This window comes from Notamacropus eugenii, chromosome 4 (assembly GCF_028372415.1).
Source record: "Notamacropus eugenii isolate mMacEug1 chromosome 4, mMacEug1.pri_v2, whole genome shotgun sequence".
Taxonomy (NCBI): domain Eukaryota; kingdom Metazoa; phylum Chordata; class Mammalia; order Diprotodontia; family Macropodidae; genus Notamacropus; species Notamacropus eugenii.
The window spans coordinates 147,834,132-147,849,832 of NC_092875.1; the positions used below are offsets into that span (position 1 = coordinate 147,834,132).

General features: G+C 40.6%; 1 protein-coding gene and 1 long non-coding RNA gene across 6 annotated transcripts in view; one reads left to right on the forward strand and one right to left on the reverse strand.

Moving 5' to 3' along the window:
- Positions 1-14,295, reverse strand: part of LOC140500633 (uncharacterized) — an 86,446-nt gene extending 72,151 nt beyond the window's left edge. For both annotated transcript variants that reach the window (XR_011965804.1, XR_011965805.1), the window contains exons 1-2: positions 13,930-14,295; positions 12,266-12,379 (exon numbers count right to left, since the gene is read on the reverse strand). This is a non-coding gene — a long non-coding RNA (uncharacterized lncRNA). The remainder of the gene's footprint in view (positions 1-12,265; positions 12,380-13,929) is intronic.
- Positions 14,296-14,391: 96 nt separating this feature from the next.
- The window catches only part of AZIN1 (antizyme inhibitor 1), a 38,979-nt gene continuing 37,669 nt past the window's right edge, over positions 14,392-15,701 (forward strand). For all 4 annotated transcript variants that reach the window (XM_072603337.1, XM_072603336.1, XM_072603335.1 and 1 more), the window contains exon 1: positions 14,392-15,233. The gene's annotated coding sequence lies outside the window, so the exon portion shown is untranslated. The remainder of the gene's footprint in view (positions 15,234-15,701) is intronic.

Below are 15,701 nucleotides of genomic sequence, written 5' to 3' on the forward strand. Positions count from 1 at the left end.
AGAAGACTGGCTTTGAAGTTAGGAAGACCTGGGTTCAATCCTGCCTCTGACATGTATTGACTCTGGGAACCTGGGCAAGTTACTTAATTGCTTATTGTCTCAGGGAAATAAATATGTATACAAATTACAAATATATTAAATATATATTTATTTATCAGAGGATTTGCTGATTTGTATCAGTGGAGAAAGTTTCCACATTAGGTGCTCTTAAAAGGCTTGAAATCAGGAGACAAAATCTAGAAGATAAAAAATCCTCGACATAAAAATAGTCAATAGTAAGCTCTTACTCCTCGCTTCTTTCTCTTCCAGAAAAAGTTTAGCCAGTCCCTCCATTCATTCATTCCCTTGATCTTATTCTGTCAGAAGTTGAGTATGTCAGCAAAAGAGGAATGGCCATCTGGTTAAGTTTGGGGGCGGGTATAGAGAGGAAGCTGAGTCTCCCTCTACCCCAGTTTTGTTGGCCTATTCATTGGCATTTTAATTCTGGATTCTGTGAGAAAAGATTGCAAGAGGAGTGGGAGAGGAGACAAGGACTTAAACTGAAAAAGGAGAAAGAAATTGTGCTGGTGATTTTCAGGGGTTTGAATTTGGGGAAAAGGCCAAAATTTGAATTGGGGGAAAGAGAATTTGAAATAAATTGAAAAAGAACAATTTGAATTTAAGAAGGAAACGAGTTCAATCTGAAAGAAGAAAAGGATTAAAGAATAGAGACCTAGGGGCAGCTAGGTGGCATAGTGGATAGAGGACTGGCCCTGGGGACAGGAGGACCTGAGTTCAAATTTGAACTTAGACAATTACAAGCTGTGTGACTGACCCTGGGCAAATCACTTAACCCCAATTGCCTGAAAAAAGAAAAGAACACAGACTTTAAAGACTCAAAAACAAGGAAAAGAAAAAAAAGCAGACTAGGGATGGTAAGTTAGAAAAGGTAACTGAATTAAATAGAGGTTAATGAGAAAGGGGAATGGAAAGAAGGAATAGCTGTAAAGTTGTTGGTGAGACTAAGAAAAGGAAATTGGGTGTGGTTGTCAAGATGCAAGCAGGTGCAGAAAAGGTGATAAGTCTCAAAGCTAGATAAAATAGATATAAGTGACTATAAGGAATTAAAAAAAAATTGTTAATGATATTGAGAGTTTCAATCAGAATGGAGATCAGAATAAATTTTGCAAGGATGTGAATTGTGTGAAATATTCATATGTCTTCCACAGCCAAATGATTGCTATTTATGTTCCAATTAGGCTAGTCTCCCTCCAAGAGAGATAATAGGACTTCAGCATATGCCCACACTCAGGTTATCAAAGTCAATAAGAGAAACAAAAACAAACAAGACAAACAAAAGCAACCAAAACAATAAAAATCAGCTGAGCTACAATGAAGGGCAGGGAGAGAAAGTGAAGTAGCAAAGAGGAAATGTGATTTTTGTCAAAAGGCTAGAGATAGGAGAAATGTCACTCAGAAAAGGAACGTAAGGAAAACGATGACTGTATTTCTTGGAACTAAAACACACACACACATATACACACACACACACATATATACACACATACACACATATACACACACACATACACACACACACACACACACACACACACACACACTCATGTGAGTAGACTCCTAAAGAGGGTTCTGGATATTCTGAAGGGGAAGCAGTTGCTTGTCCTCCAAGGAATGATAAGGTAGAGCTTTATCATGTGAGAGACCTACAGTAAGGGTCAGAGAACAAAGAGAAGTAGTGATTGATGATTCCCTGCACAGAGGTAGCAGTTTGTAGACTTGATAACAACAATAGAGAGGTTTGTAGTCTTCCTAGGGCATGTATCCAAGGCATAACAGAGAACCTCCCAAGACTTGTCAAAACAAATGACTACTACTAGCTTCTGGTGATTCACATGATCACAAATGGTAGTGTTGTAAGGTACTTAGAAAACGTTTCTAAAAACTCTGATGAATGTTAGGCAAAAAACTGAAGGCCACAGGAGATAAGTACTTTCCTCACTACATCCTATTGAAAGCAAGGGATACAGAAAAGAACAACTGATTTGGAAAGTAAACAGCTGCCTGAACTTCAAGAAATACAATATGCATTTCTGCCCCAGAGTTTAAAATATAAGCAGTAGAGACTCTTGGTCAAGTAAAGAGAATACCCTACAAAGGGTCAGAAGAATATATTTGCCTGCTTTCTTGCAAATCTAATCATAAGAGATTTAAAAGTAAAAGGATTGGCAAGGGAAAAATGTTCCTTATGTAAACCTACCAAGATAAATACCATAACGAGTAATTTCAGTGTACGGAGAATAGTAATGAGATACCCAGAACTTAACAGGTATCAAATTCTAAGAAAGAAGCTAGTAGCAAAACTACTGACCTCAAACATCAACAATAAATGTCCAAAGTTGAGATAATAATCAAGAGGTAAATTTGTCTTTACAGATATGATTCAGACTTGGTAGGATAAAACTGAGGACTGGAGTATGGCATTGAATAAATCCTTTTTAAAAAGAAACAGGGTACTGAAAAGGGGATCAAAAATTAAGGCACATATATGTGAAGAAATCCAGAAACTGGGAAGAGGGGAAGAGAGAAACATGGTGTAAAGATTAATACAAGGAAAATTTAAAGCAGTTCTGGACAGAGAGGACACAGAAGGGGGATTTGGGAGAGAGACCCCTAGCCTGACACAGAGACATGATAAAGTAGTGAGTAGAAGCTTCAGTTATCCATATATCAGTAGAAGCTCTCTCTTCAAAAAGCAGAATAGCTACTAACTTCTTGACTTGTCCTAATGAATTCATCCTTCAAAAGGTATAAGAATCAAGAAGATGATATTTGACTCTATATGATTATCAATAAGAAGGAGATACTGCCATCTGAGGTAGAAATAACTGGAACCTTGGAGGGCGGAGTGTAACTGCTCCCTCCTAGAGTTTCTGATAGAGAATGAACAAACAAGCATTTATCAAGCCCCTACTATGTGCCAGATACTATGTTACATACGGAGGATACAAATGCAAAAAAGATGTTATCCCTACCTTCAAGTAACTTGTATTTTAATAGGGAAAGACAGCACATTGAAAGGAATAGCAGCCAGGGAAGAAAGTCTTGGTCTGTGTAGTCAAAAAAATAGTGAGTGAACTCAGGGCAATCAATTAGCAGGTTCTTTCTAGAAGTAATAGTACCATTGATTTGATTACTGTGCCCAGACAAGGAGGTAGAAAGTGGAGTGGGAAGGTGATATAAGACAGCATGTAGAAGGCAAAATGGTCTGGGTCGACTGATGTATAGAATATGGATAAATCATGGTCTGAGTCCAGATAGATATAGTAGGTTAAAATGGCTTATTTAGGAAAGAAAATCATGGTTAGAATGCACTCTAGATTTAGGGAAAGTTGATTTCAAAGTGTAGTTGTCTACAAAAAGAATAGATATGATCCCATAACCCAAAATTCTTTAGAAGAAATCATCCCAGGACAGATGGAAAACTCTCAAAAATGAAATTCCAAAGACAGAGAGGGAAACATGGTAGTTACTTAAAAAGACAAATAGAAATGCACATGAAATCACCCAATTAATTCAAATTTTTAAAAGATATTTTCAGCAGATAAAAGCAAAAAGCAAGGGAAGGTAACACAGGACAAGCACAAGAGTTGGCACAGTCAGAGATGCCAAGACTCAGAATTAGTAAGAGAAACCTAAGAAACTAGGGTTGATAAATAGGTTTGGGAGAGTGGTCTAGGTGATGGTGTTGGGCAATTTTGGAGGAAAAAGCAGGATCAAAGAAGTCATAAAATTGTTGCTTGGAGTAGATGAGATGATGATTGAGAGCAAAGAAAATCCAGAGCTGCTCAATTCTTAGCTTAAGATCTAGGTGGGCAGCACAGCAGATAGAGCTCTGGACCTAGAATCAGGACACTGAGTTCAATTCCAGTTGCAGATACTTATCATCTGTGTCACCCTGGGAAAGTTCCTTAATCTCTGCCTCAGTTTTTCTTATCTGTAAAATGGGGGTGATAATGGCACCTAGGTTGTTGCAAGCATAAAATGATATAAATTTGCAAAGCACTTTGTAAATCTTAAATCATATAAAAAATACTAGCTACTCATTCTTCAGCTTCTGTTTTTGCTACCAAGATGAATGACCATTGTACTGAGAATGGCAGAACAATGGAGAGTCAATACCCCAAATAAGTAAAGGGAAAAGAGCACTTAGCTATCTTTGATAAATTCAAATCAGCTGACATAGATAAACTATATCTCTGGATTCTGGAAGAACTGGCAGGTATCATTGCTGTGCCATTATCAGTGATACTTCAAAGATTCTGGACAACATGAGAGGTATTGCAAGATTGGGGAAGACCAAGTTTTGTCCCAATTTTTTAAAACTAGGAAGAAAATAGGGTATAGACCAGTGTGCTTGACTTCAGTTAGTAAGAAAATCCTAGAATGGCTCATTAAAGGGATAGTTGGTTACCATCTAAAAAAGAAAGCAATGATCATCAAGAGCCCAAGCGCTCTTGGACTTGGTTGTGCCAGACTAACCTTACTTCCTTTTCTGAAAGAGTTACTCAATTGGCAGGTGAGGGGAATATTATTTTAAAAATTAGTTTACTTAGGTTTTAGCTAAGCATTTGATGGAAAAAATTCCCATATTATACTTGTGGAGATGAAGGAATGTGAACTAGATTAAATATATTTTTTTATAATTCAATTTCATTTTATTTTAAGTTCTAAATTATCTCCTTCCTTCCTCTCCCTTCCCCATGAGATGGCAAGAAAAAACAAAATCCATTACAAATATGTTTAGTGAAGAAAGACAAATTCTAACATCAGTCATGTTAAAAAGAAGAAAAAAGAAACGAAGGAAGAAAAGGAAAGAAGGAAGAAGGAAGGAAAATGCTTCAGTTGGAATCTGAGTCCCTAAGCTCTCCATCTGGAGGTGAGTATATGTTTCTTCATGAGTTCTTTCGAATTACGTTTGGTTGTGTGTTGATCAGAGTTCCTAAGGCTTTCAAAGTTGTTTATTTTTACAATATTGTTGTTATTATATAATTGTCCCCCTTCACTTCACTTTGTTTCACTTCCTATAAGTTTTCTCTGGTTTCATTGTGAAATCATCCCCTTCATCACTTCTAATAGCATAGTAGTATTCCATCACATTCATGTACCATAACTTGTTCAGTCATGCTCCAATTGATTGGAATTTCCTTAGTTCTCAATTCTTTGTCACCATGAAAAGGAGCTGCTATGAATACTTTTGTACACATGGGTCCTTTTTCTCTTTCTTTGATCTCTTTAGGATATTACTAGGGATTTAGTAATAGTGTCATGAGGCCAAAAGACATATACAGTTTAGTAGCTTCTTGGGCATGGTTCAGAATTGCTTTCTAGAATGATCAGACAAGTTCAAAGTTCCACAAACAATGGATTAAAGTACCTTTTTTCCCAAAGCCCCTCTAACATTCACTATTTTCCCTTTTTGCCTACTTTGCCAGTCTAATATGTATGAGGTGATACCTCAGAGTTTTAATTTGTATTTCTATCATTATTGATGATTTAGAGCATTTTTTCATGACTATTGATAGCCTGGATTCTTCCTCTGAAAACTACCTATTCATATCCTTTGACCAGTTATTGATTGGGGAATGGTTCTTATTCTTATAATTTTGACACAGTTCGCTATATATCTTAAAAATGAGACCCTTATCAGAGAAATTTGTTGTAAATACTTTTCCCAATTTTCCACTCCTCTTCTAATTTTGGCTGCATTAGTTTTGTTTGTGCAAAAACTTTTTAAATTTTATGTAATTAAAATTGCCCATTTTACATCCTTTGAACCCTATTTCTTTTTCAGTCATGAACTCTTCCATTATTCATAGATATGACAGGTAATTTCTCTCATGCTCCCCTAATTTGCTTATGATGTCACCCTTTATGTCTATATTATGTGATAACATGGGGTGCATGGGGTGTTTGGGGAGGACTAGCACTTCTGGTGTGAGGGTTTACCAAGCCCTTTTCAGGGCTGCCTATCCATCTTTGGTGTCTACCTTCACCCAACTCTCACCTGTGGTTCCAAGAAACTGCAGCATGCACAGCAGCCACACCCCAGTAAACCATCTCAGCAGATGGGCTAAACCAAGTTCAGGGTAACCTGCAGGCCTCAAAGCTGTTGGTAAGGTAGGGGAGTATTTCCCCAAAGCATGAGAAGACTTTCCCCAGCAGAATGGGTGGATGAGAACAGTTTGTTCCAATGACCATGAAAGTGGCTGAAGCAGGCATCAAAGATGCCACAGTCATCCACTGCATCCTGGGCCATTGCCAGTCATCTTGACTTTTGTCTTTCCACTGAACTTTGATGACTCAGGAAGACAGAGTAAGGCTGAGAACTTTGCACAATTCTGTCTCACTTAAATCCAATTCACTCCCAAGTCAAGTCATTACCCTGTGATGTCATTGGTCCTTTTCAAACAGAATGAACAACACAATATGTGATAATTTAGTTTGATGGATTCAGAACTGGTTGATTAGCCAGATTCAAAGTAGTTGCTAATGGCTTGATGTTAACCTGGCAGATATCCAGCAGAGTGTCACAGGGATCATCTATGTTTTGCCTTTGCTGAATATTTTTTATCAGTGAACTGGATAAAGGGATAGATGGCATGTTCATCAGATTTTTAGATTACACACTGGATAACAGAGTCAGGATCCAAAAAGATATTGACAGTCTAGAATGTTGGACTGAATCCAATATGATGAAATTCAGTAGGAGTGATCATAAATTCTTTCAGTTGGGTTCAGATAGTCAACTTCACAAGTATAGGGTGGGGGAGGCATAGTTTCTGTATTAAAAAAGAGGTAGGGTTCTAGCGGCCAAGATGAGTCAGGAGTATGATGTGGCAACCAAAAAAACCCAACTAATTTAATCTTATGCTACGTTAAGAGAGATAAAACTTCCAGGAAGAAGGAAGTGATCATCTCTCTATATTCTTTCTCATAAAATCACAAGGGGAGTATTGTATTTGGATCTGGGAACTATTGTTTAAGGTCATAGGGGGTGAATGGTTTTGAGCCCATGTCATATAAGGATGATTGAATGAGTTGGGAGTATTTATACTGGAAAAAAGAAAAAGGTAGATAATATATCTATCTTCAATTTTTGAAGGGCTTTCATATGGAAAGAATATTAGACTTGGATTGTTAGACCTGAGAGGGCAGAAACAGCAGCAATTGGGTAGCAGTCATAAAAAGTGAAATTTCGACTTAATGATAAGAAAACTTCCTAATCACAGCTAATTAGAATGGGAAACCTAGAGATGTGGTGGTTCTCCCTGACATGCAAGCTTATAGCAGCAATAAGGTCTCTGGTATGCTATAAGTCAGTCAGTCTATCAGTCCATAAACATTTATTAAGTGCCTAGTAAGTGATATCATCTCCCTTATGGCTGATCTCCTGGACCTCACCATTGTCTCCAGTAACTCATTTTTTAGCAAGATTTGATCAACTCAGAAACTCACTCCTCAGTCCCCCCTCACCCCTGGGCCTCTTCCTCTCTCTGAGTGGAAAGGAAGAAGAATGGATATTGGAGAGCTCCTCCCAGATCCTCCATTTAAGGACAAAAACCACTGCTGCCATCTCATCATCTCCCACTGAGCTTCAGGTCTTTGTCAAGTCCTTTTCACTCCCAACTCCTTTTCTGCGTCTTTTTATTGTGTTGACTTTCCCCATTGATTGTGAGCTCCTTGTGGGGAGGAGTTTTTGGCCTTTGTTTGTATCCCCAATACACAGCACATAGTAAGTGCTTAAAAAATGTTTACTGACTGACTGCCAGGCACTGAGCTAAGTGCTAGGGATAAAAAAAGAAGCAAAGGATAGTTCTTGTTTCACAAGGAATACACAGATTAATGGGGGAGACAACACGTAAACAAAAACATGCAAATATACAAACAAGACTTATATAGGATAAATAGGAAATATTCAACAAAGGGAAAGAACTAGAGATATACCTTTCTCTGCCTTTGACCAAAAAAAATGGAGGAAGTAGTTTCTAGAAGATATTTTCTAGAAGATATTTATATTACTATTATTTCAGTAGACCCATACCCCAAATTTAAAACATGTACGTTTCAATAAACTATTGTGGAATTTTGTCTTTTGTTTGATTACTATGGAATGTAAATAAAAATTGCTTGGGTCATAGAGAGTTCTAATAAGTATGAAGAACTCTGCCTATTTAGACTTCTGTAAGCTGATATGCTTATATATTAATAAATTGTCTCTTTGGCTCTTTGACTTTGGCTAAAACACAAGATACAAAGTTTTTCTTTCACACTCATTGGAGGTCCTAATGCAAAGAGGGAGGTAATCACCTGTGGTGAGGATTCCTCTTCTGGTGCAGGTGGAACTAGATGGCTGCTGAGTTCCCTTCCAAGTCAAGTCAAGAAGAATTTCTTTAGTTTATTATGTGCCAGGAACTGTGCAAAGCACCAAGAATATAAATATGAGCACACACACACACACACACACACACACACACACACACACACACAAGTGCCTGCCTTCAAAGAGCATATATTCTTATAGAGAAAGACAGCATATAAAAGGGAGCTGAAAGGGAGGGGAGTGGATTGAGGAGCCAGGAGAGGAGTAATGGAGTGAACATGGTGAGCCCAAGCACTTCCTCTAAATGAAGTTGGAGGGGGTGGGTTGAAAATCTTATGGGATGTGAAAGCTGCAGGGGTGGAGGAATCTTCCAGAATAAGAAGGCTGCTGAGATGTGGCTATGATTAATATTTAAAGGAGTTGGCAAATGGTTTCAAGGCTGGCATTGGAACGCAGGAAAGGAAATGGAACAAGGAAAAGGAAGGAAAAGAGGAAAAGAAAGAGAAAGGAAGGAAGAAAAAAGAAAGGGAGGTTATATAATAAAATTTAAGAGTTTGAGTGTCTGAAAGAGAGTTTGTCTTACCTGTTTAGAAGTTCATGAGTAGGTGCAGAGTAGAAAGAGTGAGTCTGTGTACGGGAGAACAAGGGAGAGGGAGGGAGTTGAAACAGTGAATACTAAGACTTAAGGGCTAGAATCTGGGTCCCAGTGTCCCCCTGCGCAGTACATATTACTATCAACAAGGAGAAGTTGTTGCTCTGCTTTGTCTCATACCACTTATTAGAATGGAACACTTTCCCCTTTGCCTACAAACATGATCGTGCTTCTTTTATTTAAAATAATGCAAAGTGGAAACTGAAAATGTGTTATGATACTTTATCCATCAAAATTCATTTAAATGTAAATCATTATTATGCAAGTATGATTGTTTATCGATGTTCAATCTTGTTTCTAATAAAACATTTAATTAAAAATAATGAACTGAGACATTTCCCCCCCTTAGTCCTACAAATCTTTTGACCTCTGTCAAAAGCATTTAAAAGTTGATCACCACCTCTTTAATATTCATTCCTCCTCCTTTGGTTTCCATGGCACTGTACTTTCCTGGTTCTTCTCTCATCTCTCCATTTCTTTTCTGACTTAGCTCCTCTTTCTCTTCTTACCTCAAGATATTGCCCAAAGCTCTCCTCAGTTCTCTTTTCTTTTCTCTCTTGGTGACAGTGTCACTAATCCTCTCTGCTTCAAGTGTCAATTCTATTCTGATAAACTGAATTTCTTTCTCAGAACCCCATGGGGTCTTTCCAGAATTCTGATGTACTTATGGGTATGTCTTCATATGTCTGCTCCAATCTTGCTGCTTGGGGGTGGGAAAGGGATTTTGGGCTGGGGAGTATCGATAAGATGTGAGAGGGGATACACCTGCAACCGAGGGAATAGTCAAGGCTGGAGAAATAGGAACACCAGGGCAATTACAATATGGGTGGCAGGCAGTTCCATATATAGAACCCAGATGAGAATGTTGAATCCACCTGGATCCTAAGGTCATCTCACATGCTGTTATTATAGGTTGAGAGTTTTTACCTCAGATTGTCATGACTTCCTTTATTGGAAGCATGTATTGAACATCACATGTCACTCCTTTGCTTGCTGTTAGGGAAACAGAAATAGGAAACTAAACAGATTTAAACTACATTTCTTAGAACTCCTAGATTAGATTAATCCCCTGGCTAGGAACTTCTAGAGTCTGAGAGCACAGGCTTGCAAGCACCTGGTAAATGCCTTATTATAATGAATTATTTTTTTGTTACTGTGCATTGCCCATTGCCTTTATAATTCCTCCACTAGGAACATACACCACCTATGATACTTAAGTATATTTGTCTATTTCTGTGAAATGTTGTCCCTGTTATGCCAAAGACAGTGACTGGGCTAAATGAAATATAGCAAGTTCAGGGAAAAGATAGGGTTCACTAGTGGATGGGAGCTTGAGAACTTGTTAGGTAAAACAACAGATTCATATACCCCTTAATGAGATGATGCTGCCCTACAAGGAAGAGACCAAGTGAGGGACAAAGGGTCTTTGACTTTGAAAAGTGTATAGAATTTGACATTTCAGTATTCAAAACATTTATCTTGAGAGGTCAGCATAAAGCACTAGGGTAAGCATGGAACTCATAAGGACCCAGATTCTTTCATAGGGCAGAATCAGGGAGTTGCTATTAATAACACCTAATGGTTAAAATCATCTATCTCTAGATATTCATTTAGTACTTCAAACTTACATATTCAGAATTTAACTATTCTTTCTCCTAAAATGTTTTCTTTCTCATGACTTCTCTATTTCTGCTAAAAGCATCACCAATGGCTTACTTGTACCAGATCTCAAACTATGTTATAAAGCAGCAATAATCAAAACTATCAGGTACTGGCTAAGAAATAGGGTGGTGGATCAGTGGTATAGATTAGGTACACAAGACACAGTAGTAAATGACCATAGTAATCTAGTGTTTGATAAACCTAAAGACCCCAGCATCTGGGGTCTCATTATTTGGCAAAAACTGCTGGGAAAACTGGAGAACAAGATGGCAGGTCTAGGTATAGACCAACATCTTAAACTGTATATTGTGATAAGGTCAAAATGTGTATATGATTTAGACATAAAGGGTAATACCATAAGCAAATCAGAAGAGCAAGGAATAGTTTATCTGTCAGATTTATGGAAAAGAGAAGAACTTCTGACCAAACAAGAGATAGAGAGCATTATAAAATACACAATGGATAATTTTGATTATATTAAGTTAAAAAGTTTTTACACAGACAAAACCAATGCAATGAAGATTAGAAGGAAAGTAGAAAGGTAGGAAACAATTTTTACAGCAAATGTCTCTAAAAAAAACCTTATTTCTCAAATATATAGAGAACTAAGTCAAATTTATAAGAATGCAAGCCATTCCCCAACTAATACATGGTCAAAGGATATGAACAGGCAGTTTTCAGATGAAGAAATTAAAAGTATCTATCGTCATATGAAAAAATGTTCTTTGTAACTATTGATTAGAGAATGCAAATTAAAACAACCTATTGGATTGGTTAATATGGCAGAAAAGGAAAATGATAAGTGATGGAGAAGATATGGGAAAATTGAAACACTATCCATTGTTGACAGAGTTGTGAACTGATCTAACACTTCTGGAAAGCAATTTAAAACTATGCCCAAAGGACAATCAAACTGTGCCTACCTTTGATCCAGCAATACCACTACCAGATCTACATCCCAAAGAGATCTCACATACATGCACACAAGACAAAGGATGTATTTGTATATTTATAGTAGCTCTTTTTGTGATGACAAAGAATTAGAAATTGAGGGTATAAGAAATGATGAGCAGGTGGATTTCAGAAAAAAACTGGAAAGACTTCCGTGAACTGAAGCAAAATGAAGTGAGTGGAATTGTAGAACATTGTATACAATAACAGCAACATTGTATAATGATCAACTATGACTGACTTTGCCCTTCTCAGCAATACGATGATCCAAGGCAATCTCAAAGGACTCATGATGCAAAATGCTATCCACATCTAGAAAAAGAACCGATGGAGTCTGCATGCAGATCAAATATACTATTTTCACTTTCTTTATTGTTTTGTAGGTTTTTTCTTTTGGTTTGTTTCTTCTTTCACAACAAAATATGGAAATATATTTTACATGATTGCACATATATAACCTATCAAATTGCTTGCCATTTTAGGGAGTGGGAAAGGGAATTTGAAAGTCAAAATTAAAAAAAAAAACAAATGTTAAAAATTGACTTGACATGTAATTGGAAAAAAGTACTATTCAAAGTTTAAAAATAAATAGATAAATAAAAGCATCACCATTCTCTTACAGAAGCAGAGGATTCAGAATCACTTTTGATGTTCTTGCTTTGTCAATGCCCCTATGTAACCAAGTCCTAATCGGTCTATCCAGTGGTGTCCTGGTAAATGTTTAACAACTGGCTCTGGAGAAAAAAATGTACACAACAGATTTTTAAGTTAAATGTGCATTATTAACTTTTTCTCTATCATTTTCTTAAGGTTAGGCCATCAATAGAACAATAAACCAAATGCTGATTTGTACCATTTTCTTATTACTTAGATGTAAACGTTACCACTGAAGACTTAACAATTGGTTTTCATCCCTGGATCTACTTCAGAAACTTGTTTTGAATTGTATTTTTTTTATCTCCAGTTACCAATTGAGGCCAGATTTCAGTACTGTTGACATAATTTCCTGACTAGTCTCCCTGAATCCTTGCAAACCATCCCACCATACACAGCTGCCAAACTAATCTTTCTAATGCATAGCATGGTGCAAATGGATAGAGAGCCACCCTTGAGTAAGGATGAATTGGGTTCAGATCTTAACATATAGTGACTATGCTCCTGGGCAAATCACTTAACTTCTCAGTACTATGCAGAAGGATCGTTGATCAGTCTTGGTAGAAAAAGCTGCCTCACTAGGGAATTTCCATCAGCAATGGAATCACAGTCCTGACAAAAGTAATACTTAGCTAAATATATTATTTATGTTCCTGCTTCACAACAGTCAATGATTCCCAATCATTTATTGAATAGATCAGAATTTCTCTCCTTCCATTTGGGTCCCTTCAAAGTATGGCCTCCAAATTACCTTTCCAGCTCTTTGGTTTACTATTCATCATCTTGTACCTTATGCCCTAATCAGACTGGAGTACATCCACCCTTCACTAAACTACAGTGTTTGAGCTAGAAGTGACCTTAGAGATTGTTTCAATCTCCTCATTTTACAAAAGATTAGCTTTTAATTTATCTTGCCCAGAACCCGGCCTTCGAGACATTTGCCAACTATTTCCAAACCATACATCTGAGCTCTTACTCTTTTAGCTCCCCTTTAGGTGTGGTCTTCTCCCATTGGAATGTAAGCTGTTTGAGGACAAGAATTGTTTTACTTGCTTATATTAGCACCATGGCACATGCTAAGTCTTAACAATTTTTTTTATTCATTCAAATTGGGACCAAGAAAAAAGACGTGACTGGACACGTAGCTAGTGGCCAGTTAGTACAGCGCAGGACAAAATCTGATTTCAAGGCCACCCCACTTTCTCCTCTGATCCACTCCCCCCACCCCCGGCCCCAATTTTGCCATTTTACTTCTGTCATTCCTTCCCCCATCATGGTACAATAGAGGGTATATGAATTTGAAACCGGAGGACTAAGGACTTCGATTGTTGATTACTATCAGAGTGAGATGGAGGCAGTCACAACCTGTCTTCAATCGAGTTTCTTCATCTGTAAAATAAGGGAGCTGCACTAATCTACCCTCCTCACTACTGACATCCCTCAAAGTCCAATACCGATGAAGAGTCTTTATGATCAAACTCCCCACCCTCACCCCCCTTCCAAGCTAGAAGTAATTTCTTTCTCCTCTGGATGCTTTAACCATTACTACATTTTAACCTGTATAATAAATACGTGTAGATATGTCCTACCGTCCTTCACACTGTAAGTTCCTTGAGGTCAGGGACCTTACCTTACTCATTGCTCCATAGCGAGCCGGCACAATGAATGGCGAAATCATTCACATGAGGAAGGTTTGACTTCCATACATGTTAGCGGTTACTATGAACACACTGACATTTGAATTCACACTGAATCACCCCACAAACCCATGGAGCCTTTCCATTGAGCAATAGAGCTTTATTGTCAGCGGCAGCATTCTTCGCGAGGCTACCTCAGGCAACACGAGATCCGTCTTAGTAAAGGAGTGGTGAGAAACAGGAAGGACTCACCACCAAGTCTAGGCGTAGCCTGGCAGCTTCCCCACAAAAGCGGCAGTCTAGCGCTGCACGAGCTACTTGACAGCGCGTCCCTACCACGACGCGCACGTCAGAGCGCCGGGGTTCCCGCCCCCCGGCGAGGTCCAGAAAGATTAGAGGGAGACCTCACAAACGCTACGCTGCCCGCCGGGAGACCCAGGCGCCCATCTCACAATGCGGCCGCGGCCCCTCCGACGGGCGCCTGCGCGCGCAGAGCCAGCCCTTTCTAGCTGTTTCTCCTCCTCGGCCCCCTCCCCTCTTTCCTCCTCCACCACCGCCTGCCTCCCTCCCTCCCATGTCCTCACTGCAGTCCCTTCGCCAGCAGGGGAGCTGATCCCGGGCTTCCTGGTGGTGGGGAGGGGGAGGGAGGTTGGCAGGCGGCTAGCCCGCGGGAGGTTGCGAGACCATAGACACCTGCACGGCCCGGTCGCGTCGCCCCCTCCCCTTTCCCAGCCCTTTCCCTCGCCCCACGCCTTCTCCCCTCGCTCCTACTCCAGTACCCCTCCCCTTTCCTGTCCCCAGAGGCTTCTCCCCGCCCCACTCGAACAGTGGCCCGGCCGGCTGTGACGTTGAGAAGCCCCGCCTCCTCCCGCCCCCCCCTATAAATACGGGCACTTCGGGCGCTGCCTTCCCACACTCGCTTGCTCTTCGTCCCGGCTACCTTCCCCCATCTTTTTGCGTCGTCGCCTTTTTCTTCTTCTTTTCTCTCAGTCTCTGCCTTTCTCGCTCTGTTGCTCTTCTCTTTACGGAACCTACCTATCATCCCAAATCCCCACCCACCCCCGCCTCGTTTTGGGAGTTTTTTAAATTAGCGTTTATTTATTTTTTTTCTCGTCGGCCGCCGTCGCCACTGCTGCATAGCTGGTGTCGGTGCCGCGCTTTTCCCCCCCACGTCCTCCCCGCAGCCTATGGCCCAGGCCGCCTCGGGTATTTCTGCTTTAGGTAACCACATCCCTCTTTAAAAATTCCGCCTAAAAAGAGAAGACGCTTTACCCGACTCTTTGGGCCGTTATCTCACGTGAGTACCGACCCCTGAGGGGGCGCGTGGCGGCGGCGCAGCGCGGCATGCGGGGCGGCGCGAGGTGGCCGGCGGGGGCGGCGGGCGGTGCCGGAGGAGAGTAGGGGGCGGGGGGAACGGGAGGCCGGCCGCGGGCAGCTCCGCCGCGGGTCCTCGGCGCGGGGGAGGGGGCAGCGAGCTCCTTACAGCCGGCGGCCTGCCCCGCTGTCCCCGGAGTACCCCGCCGGGCTCGTCGCCTCTAACATGGCGGCGGCGGGTGTCTGGGCCACCCGGCGGCCCTGCGCTGGCTGTGGAGGGGACGGGGCGAGGCTGGAGCTCGAGTTCCTGCCTCGCACCTCCTTCAGGAACCGGCGTGGCGCGCGCTCTCCACCGCGCCGGGCACGGCTCTGCCCCGCCAGCCGCCGGGAGTAGTGGGAGGCGGGGGGTCGGGGGGGGGGGGGGGTGTGAACTGTCTCGCCGCCGGGGGTC